We start from the raw sequence: 8,805 nt of genomic DNA on the forward strand, positions 1-8,805 counted from the left end.
GATATGGTCATCCAGCCCATAACAAATTGGAAGTAGTTAAGTATACAGGCACTACTAGAAACTGATATGCTGATAACCAAGAAGGGCAGCTGACAAAGGAGGAGACAATATGAAAAACCAAGTAACTCAGTAGACATTCTAGTGTAGACCAGATAATCCTAAGCAGTTCATTAAACCTGAAGGCATTTCAACAACATGTGTTTATAGAAAAGACCTCAAGTCATCAAGAAAAGGTCTAAAATGTGCTGGTGCTTATAAGTTTAAGCTTCAATAAAATAGAAGTTTACTTAGGTGAAACATCCCTGATAATACTAAAAAATTAAATGTTATTACATGTAATTCAGGCTGCACCTCGTTCTGTACAACTCAATACTATTTGTACTGGTCGATCTCAGTAATTTCCTGCCTGGTTTTTCCTTTTCCTTTTCCACATCTGTCTCCTTATCATTCTGTAAAAAGCAATGGTTGATGGTGACTTCATGTGGTGGCATGGCTTAGAGATATCTGCAAACAACCTTATGGGCGGTGGAGAGAAAAAGCGTTATTCTCTATGACACTATATTTCTTGGGGGTAGGTGTTATCTTTTCTCTGTCAACTTGGGAATAGCAGATTTCTAGCTGTTATTAAATTATCCTCTGCAGGATATCTCTATGGGAAGAAGGCTGCCATGGAGACCCTCATTATTTGATGAAACATTTTCTCAGAACAGACTCAATCTCTGTATAAAAACTTTCAACTTTAGCAGAATGCACATGCTGTACTTTAAATGATTTTGTGCTGCCTCCTACCTCCTCCTGGCAGATGTGGAGCCGAATCACAAACCTGGGATAGCATACAATCCGTGTTTGTAAAACATGACTCTGCATTCTGTGAGCTCCTCCTCTGTGCCCATGAAATTAGGGGCAATTCTGGTAGCTTCGTAGCCACAGAGACATCATAGATATTGCGAGATGGTTAGAGAACAGAAAGAGGCAGATACTAGCAAAGTTTGAAAAAGGGGAAAAGGGCAGATTTCAGAAATGATCCACTCATTTGTTTGACATTATTCCCCAGCAGAATTTTAGAATAAGTCATTACATGGTTGTGAAGACATGGAAAAGAATTTGATGATCACCAGGATGCTGATGTTTTTGGCAAAGAATTAAGTACAAATTAAGCAAAATTCCTCTCACTTATTTCAAAGTTTTATTAAATTTGTGTGTCAGATGAATGAAATAGGCAGAGTGTTGAGTGTTGCTTTTTTAAAAATTTATTTATTCATTTAGTAATTTTTGGCTGCGTTGGGTCTTCGTTGCTGTGCGTGGGCTTTCTCTAGTTGCGGCGAGTGGGGGCTACTCTTCCTTGCGGTGCACAGGCTTCTCACTGCAGTGGCTTCTCTTGTTGCAGGGCACAGGCTCTAGGCACACAGGCTTCAGTAGTTATGGCACACAGGCTCAGTAGTTGTGGCTCATGGGCTCTAGAGCACCAGCTCAGTAATTGTGGCACATGGGCTTAGTTGCTCCACGGCATGTGGGATCTTCCTGGACCAGGGCTCGAACCCGTGTCCCCTGCATTGGCAGGCAGATCCTTAACCACTGCGCCACCAGGGAAGTCCCCTAGAGTATTGTTTTCAGCAAAACATATGACTGGGTCTCTCATAGTATTCATAAGGTTAAGATGGAGAAAATTGTGTTGGATTACAGTTGATGTATTTGAGGATGGTAGCTGAATAACCATACACCAAAAAGCTAAAAGATCAGTATCAGCAGTCTTGAAAAAGAGGGACAGAATTGGAATCACACTTCCCAATTTCAAAATTTACTTACTACAAAGCTACAGTAATCAAGGCATGAAGACAGACTGCCTCATGCTCTAGTCCATACAGCAATGGACTAGAATCATGTGTCTAGAAATAAATCCTCACATTTGTGGTCAGCTGATCTTTGACAAGGATGCCAAAGCAGACTGGTGGGGGAAACAGTAGTCTTTCGATACAACTGGGGCAATTGGACATCCTTATGCAAACGAATGAAGTTGGACCCCTACCTCACACCATATGCAAACAACAGCAAAAAATCAAATGACTTTAAAAAATGTATGAAAGGCTATGTAAGAGCTAAAGTTACAAAACTTATCGAAGAAAACATAGGCATAAATCTTCATGACCTTGGGTTAGGCAGTGGTTTCTTAAATATGATACCAAAAGCACAATCAACAAAATAAAAAATAGGTAAACTGGACATCCTCAAAATTTTAAACTTTTGGGACTTCCCTGGCAGTCCAGTGGTTAAGACTCTGCACTTCCACTGCAGGGGGCATCGGTTCGATCCGTAGTCAGAGAACAAAGATCCCACATGCCACGTGGCATGAAAAATAAAATTTTAACTTTTGTTGTTCAAGAAAGTGAAAAGATAATCTATAGAGTGGGAGAAAATACTTGCAAATCATATCCTGATAAGGGACTTGTACCCACATTATATAAATTACATCTCAACAATAAAAAGACAACCCAATTATGCAACACTTCGGCACTGTTGCTGGGAATGTAAGATGGTAGAGCCACTGTGGAAAACAGTACAGCTGTTCCTCAAAAAATTAAAAATAGAATTACCATATGATCCAGAAATCCCACTTTTGGGTATACAACCAAAAGAATTGAAAGCAGAGTCCTTTTTTTTTTTTTTAACCACTGTAGCATCCAGTTTCTATTCACAAAGAAAAAGCTCCAGTCCATCTTTTAACTTTTTTTGAAAAATTCCTGACATTACAGAAATAAACTGAAATGTATTAATATTCCACTCACATTTCTGTGACAAACAAACAAAAAGTTCATGAGCCAAAAACACACAAAAAACAAAAAACAAGGAGAAGCTTATAAAACTAAATATGGATCTCAGCATTAGCAGCTGAACAGAGAAAGGAATTTAAATGCTTTAATTAAAAAATCACGAGTGGATGATAAAGTGTGTAGAAACTGAAAATTTACAAACTATTTAAAACCTGGAATCGCTGACTGTACTCAGATGGATCATGGGTAGTGATGAACAGCAGAAAGGGATTATGGATGAATCTGCATTGTTCTGGATGCTCCTCATGCCACCTGTCTCCGAGGAAAGCCTGACATGTATTAGACATTGAGCCAGGCCAATGCTGGCAGCAGATCCAGTGATGGTAACCTGCCTATCAGTAGATCCTTCCACTGGGTTCGCAGTTTTGATCTGCACCCCAGATATCTGACAGATCTCATTGATTTTGGCGCCTTGACGCCCGATTATGCAGCCAATCAAATCGTTGGGAACTGTGAGTTCATGAAAAGTAGTGTGAGCAGATGCATCCAAACCACTGAATCCGGTGTTGCCATGTGTCATGGGAAAATGAGACTGTTGCATTGCCAGCTGGTGCAGCTTGGTCAAATCTGGCTGTGGAATGGCATACTGTCCTTGAATGGTGTAGGCCTCTAGAGGCAGTCCCTCTAGGTCAGCATTAAGGCACATGGACGGGGTGGTGTGGGGAGCTCGCACTGTCCATGTCTGTGCTGTACCTGTCCTGACCACCTGCAAAGATGACCGGAGAACTGGAGGCTTGGGCCAGTATGGGATGGTTACACCCTTTGTGGGGGGGGACTGGGAGAGAGTCTCCAACATGACCACGCAGATCTGTTTCACACCCTCAGTGATGGATTGTGGAATGCCAGCAAGAATGATGGTCTGCTCAGTCGAGCTGGGGAGCATATCCCCTGCCACCTGGACCTGAGCCCCTGTACTCTCTCCTATTTCTTTGATCTTGCAACCACCTTTCCCAATGAGAGCTACACTGACCAGCAGGGGCCACCAGCCTCAGGGTGACTGGGGGTCTACTGGCAGCTGTGCTACTGGTCATAGAGCTGCTGATGTCCTCTTCCAGTTTGTCAATGATCATAACAAAGGCTTTGAAGATGGCATTAGTGGGTCCAGCCAAAGTGATAATCCTCTCAGGACAATTCCCTCCTGAGATGTTGATACGTGTGCACCACTCTCCTCGCTCATCTTCCTAACTGATTCTCCTTTCTTTCCCGATGATACTGCCAACTTCCTTTCCATGCATAAGTAGCTGGATGGTGAGAGTGACATTTAATCCACCTTCATTCACACCAGTGTCCATGTCAAGCAGTGTTCTGAGGAGCTGGACTCTGAGTGGTCAAGTCTTTGGTCACTGGTGGGGGTGAAAGCCAAAAACTGCAGGCGAGACGACGGAGGGGAAAAAAGGAGCCAGCGGGAAGGGGAAGGGCGGGAGGCCGGGGTGGAAAAATAGGGGCTGGCAGGAAGGCAAGGGGGCCCCTCCGGAGGCGAGGAGGAGGAGGAGGAGGAGGGGGAGGAGGGGGAGGGGAGAGGGGGAGGGAGAGGAGGGGGTGGAGGAAGGGCGAAAGAGACCCCGGGGCGAGTGGAGGGCAACGGAGGGTGGGCAGGCGGGAGAGAGCGTGCTCTGGCTGCTGCCTCAGCTGGTCTGGGAGCGTAGGGTCTTAAAGAGGTATTTGTATCCCTATGTTCATAGCAGCGCTGTTCACAATAGCCAAAGGTGGAAGCAACCTAAACGTCCACTGACACATGAATGGAAAACCAAAATGTGGTATATACATACAGTGATATATCATTCAGCCTTAAAATGGAAGGAAATTTTGACCCATGCTACAACATGAATGAACCCTAAAGATATTATGCTAAGTAAAAGAAGCCCATCACAAAAGAACAAATACTGTATGATTCCAGGGCCTGGAGGAATGGGAGATTAGGGAGTGATAGCTAAGGGGTGTGAGGTTTCTTTTTTTGTATTAATGAAATGTTCTAAAATCGTGTTGATGGATATATAATTTTGTGACTGTACTAAAAGCCATGGAATGATACATATCAAATGGATGAATTATATGACATTTGAATTATACCTCAGTATAACTATTTATTTATTTATTTATTTATTTATTTATTTATTTTAATCTTTGGCTGGGTCAGGTCTTAGCTGTGGCATGCGGAATCTTTTTTTGTTGCGGCGCGCTGGCTTCTCTCTAGTTGTGGCAGCCGGCTCCAGTGTGCGTGGGCTCTGTAGCTGCAGAACACAGGCTCGCTAGTTGTGTGTGGCCCAAGGGCTTAGTTGCCCCACAGCACGTGGGATCTTAGGTCCCCCACCAGGGATTGAACCTGAGTCCCCTGCATGGGAAGGTGGATTCTTAACCACTGGACCACCAAGGATGTCCCTCAATATAACTTTAAATAAAAGATCAGTGGGAATACTCTGGCAGTCCAGTGGTTAGGACTCTACACTTTCACTGCTGAGGGTGTGAGTTCAATCACTGGTTGGGGGAACTAAGATCCTGTCAGCTGTGCAGTGTGGCCAAAAAATAAAAAATAAAAATAAATAAAAATTAAAAAATAAAAGATCAGTGTCAGACTTAAGGAAAACCTTCCATGACATGCCATGGGATTTACTGTCAGTACTCAGTCCTTTTCAACATCCAAAGACAAAGCGTAAAAGTAATGTTTATTAATTTTTTAAAGTAACATAATGCCATAAAAGTAGTTAATAGTAGTCCCTCCATGGGAGAACAGAGGCTAAATTATCTTAATAGTTTGCATTCAATCAATTTAAAAAATAATAATTTTATTTATTTATTTTTGGCTGTGTTGGGTCTTCATTGTTGTGTATGGGCTTTCTTTAGTTGTGGTGAGCGGGGGCTACTCTTCGTTGCGGTGCGCGGGATTCTCACTGTTGTGGCTTCTCTTGTTGCAGAGCACAGGCTCTAGGTGCGCAGGCTTCCGTAGTTGTGGCACGTGGGCTCAGTAGTTGTGGCTTGCGGGCTCTAGAGCTCAGGCTCAGTAGTTGTGGTGCACGGGCTTAGCTGCTCTGAGGCATGTGGGATCTTCCCAGGCCAGGGCTTGAAGCCGTGTCCCTTGCATTGGCAGGCAGACTCTTAACCACTGCGCCACCAGGGAAGCCCAATAATAGCTAACATTTATGTGGCATTTACTATATGCAAGGCACTGTTTTGTGTGCTTGACAGATATTAATTCTAATCTTCACAGCAACCTTAGGAGGCAGGTACAGTTATTATCACCATTTTACAGGTGAGGGTATTAAGCCCCAGAGATGCTAAATGATTTTTTCTCCCAAGATCAAAGTCACACAGCTAGTTAGTGGTAGAGCATGGATTCAAGCCCACGAACTCTGCACAGTCCATGCTCTTAATCATTTCACTCTCCAACAACTTTTATTTTTAACAAAGATAGATGTAAATTCCTGTATTTAAACTAAAAAGAAGAGATGGCAAGCAAGAGACACCTGTGTATTTTAAGATATCAAAAATTTGAAGACAGGGCTTCCCTGGTGGCGCAGTGGTTGGGAGTCCGCTTGCTGATGCTAGAGGACACGGGTTCGTGGCCTGGTCTGGGAGGATTCCACATGCCGCGGAGCGGCTGGGCCCGTGAGCCATGGCCACGGAGCCTGTGCTCCGCAGCGATGAGGGGCCCATGTACCGCAAAAAAAAAAAAAAAAAAAAAAATTGAAGACCATCACCGTTTAAGGACATTGTCAAAATGATGTATCCCCAAGAAGCAAAATGGTGAAGGGTTCAGGGCAACTTACTACCTTGGGCAAGTATAGGAACTAGGGCTTTAATCTAGAGAAAAGAAAGTCGTTATATTAAAATATTTAGTATCTATATTATTCATATAGCTAAGGACCTGTCCTTGAAAGGCTCTATTTTGTTTTTTCCGGAGGACAGAATTAGGTGGTTTAATGTAGAATTTGAAAGCATGGACTTTGGAAACAGATTGGATGGGTTCAGATCCTGGCATTACCACTTAACCAGGCACACGAACTTGGGTAATTCTTCTGTGTCGTCTTCCTTAACTGTAAAATGAGGATTATGATGATAATGATAATACTACCAACATCATAGGTTGCTGTGAGGATTAAATGAGTGACTGACACATGCTAAGCATTATTATATCAGTTTTATTAACGAGTGGAAGTGATAGGTTGATAGATTCCAGCTTATTCTAAGGAAGAATTTCCTAATAATTATAACTGTTCAAATGAGGAACAGGATGTTCCTCAAACTAGTGCATTCCCTAGCCCTTAGTTGCTAGAATTGCTTAAGCAAAATCTTGAATGAACACTTCCGTCAGCAATCTTGCAGAATTCCTAAATTACAATACAGGTTTACCTAGATGATCTAGAATTCCTGCGTGTTAATTCATAATATGATTACTAGGTTCTCTAAGTAGCTATAACAGTATTTTACAAAAAATGTTTTGTATTTGTTTTTTGTTAAATAAATAAATAAATTTATTTGTTTATTTTTGGCTGTGTTGGGTCTTTGTTGTTGTGCACGGGCTTTCTCCAGTTGCGGCAAGCGGGGCTACTCTTCATTGCCACACACAGGCTTATTGCGGTGGCTTCTCTTGTTGCAGAGCTCAGGCTCTAGGCTTCCGAGCTTCAGTAGTTGTGGCACGCGGGCTCAGTAGTTGTGGCTCGCGGGCTCTAGAGCACAGGCTCAGTAGTTGTGGTGCACGGGCTTAGTTGCTCTGCGGCATGTGGGATCTTCCCGGACCGGGCATCGAACCCGTGTCCCCTGCATTGGCAGGCGGATTCTTAACTGCTGCACCACCAGGGAAGTCCCTTTGTATTTGTTTTTGTTTTTAGGAATATACATAAGAATATCTGCAAAGGACTTAAATATCTACAAAGGACTTATTAAATTTTTCCTAAGAATTTTATCGTTTTTGATGCTATCGTGAATGCAGTTGTTTTTTCTTTCTTTTTTAAAATATTTATTTATTTGGTTGCGCTGGGTCTTAGTTGCGGCAGGAGGGTTCCTTAGTTGCGATATTCAAACTCTTAGTTGCGGCGTGCATGTGGGATCTAGTTCCCTGACCAGGGATCGAACCCAGGCTCCCTGCACTGGGAGCGTGAAGTCCCATCCACTGCACCACCAGGGAAGTCCCCCAACACAGTTGTTTTCTTAATTTCATTTTTGTTATTAGTATAAAGTTGATTTTTTGTATACTGATCTTGTATCCTACAACCTTGCTAAACATGTAAGTTCTAGTAGTTTGTTTTGTTTTTGTTTTTGCTGTGTCTGTGTGTGTCTGTGTTTTCCTTATGACTTTCTACAAAGGATCATGTCATCTGCCAAGGAAAGCAATTTTATTTCTTCCAATCTGGATGCCTTTTGTTTACTTGCCTTTTCACACTGGCTACACCCTCCAGTACAATGTAGAGTAGAGGTGGTGGGAGACTGCGTCCTTACCTTGTTTCTGATCTTAAAGGCAAAGTATTGTCTCGCCATTAAATGTGATATTAGCTGTAGGTTTAGATGTCCTTTATCATAAGCTTCTGTAAAAATAAGATTTCTTGGCCTCATCTGAAGACTTAGGGAAGTGGATCTCGGAGAGCTGCAGCCGTGGGGAATCTGTACTTTCAGGAAGCAGCTCAGATGACAGCCTTGATGGTGTTTGAGGACCTATACTGCCCATCGCTTGTCGCGCGCCGTTAGAGGAGCTCCCATTTACACTCCCTGCCTTTCCTGGAAGAATCACTGAAGAAAGAATCTCAATACTCCCACAGTTGGGTGTAGTAAGCAACAAGACTGTCAGTTATAACAGTTTGACATTCTGCAGAATGGCCCTCAAAGAAAAGTGACGAATCTGCTCTCGCGCACTGACCAGAACTATAAACGGCAGTCTGGCGTTTGGGCTCTTTAGGAGTGGAAATGGGTCAAAGTCAAGAGGCAAACTTGAGCTATTAAATTGGCTGCCTAGGTGTCGTATTATGCCCAGTATTAAAAGCTCCTA

The 8,805-nt window shown here is 42.9% G+C and overlaps 1 pseudogene; it reads right to left on the reverse strand.

Moving 5' to 3' along the window:
* Positions 1-2,973: 2,973 nt before the first annotated feature.
* LOC132488115 (poly(rC)-binding protein 2-like) lies at positions 2,974-4,200 on the reverse strand (annotated as a pseudogene).
* Positions 4,201-8,805: the final 4,605 nt, after the last annotated feature.

The sequence above is a fragment of the Mesoplodon densirostris genome, chromosome 4, assembly GCF_025265405.1.
Source record: "Mesoplodon densirostris isolate mMesDen1 chromosome 4, mMesDen1 primary haplotype, whole genome shotgun sequence".
NCBI lineage: Eukaryota > Metazoa > Chordata > Mammalia > Artiodactyla > Ziphiidae > Mesoplodon > Mesoplodon densirostris.